This window comes from Vespa velutina, chromosome 14 (assembly GCF_912470025.1).
Source record: "Vespa velutina chromosome 14, iVesVel2.1, whole genome shotgun sequence".
In the NCBI taxonomy this organism is placed as follows: domain Eukaryota; kingdom Metazoa; phylum Arthropoda; class Insecta; order Hymenoptera; family Vespidae; genus Vespa; species Vespa velutina.
The window spans coordinates 1350771-1351041 of record NC_062201.1 but is presented as its reverse complement, the minus strand read 5'-3'; positions in this window follow the sequence as shown (position 1 = coordinate 1351041).

The following is a 271-nucleotide window of genomic DNA, read 5'->3' as shown; positions in this document are numbered from 1 at the left end:
AAAAAATAAAAATAACAATAAAAGAAATAAAAGAAAAAAGAAAAAAAAAAAAAAAGAAAGAAAGAAAAAAAAGAAAAAATACGCAATCGCGATGCTCTACGATCACGAAAGAATTTATATATCGTCAACGAGTCGTCAACATTCGCAGTTCCCGTTCTATTTCGTAAAACATTAGTATCATTCAATTGCAACCATCAACACCACCATCATCGACCATTACCATCAGCACCCCTCCGCGTCACCACCTCCATCCCAATCACCCACCCCCGTC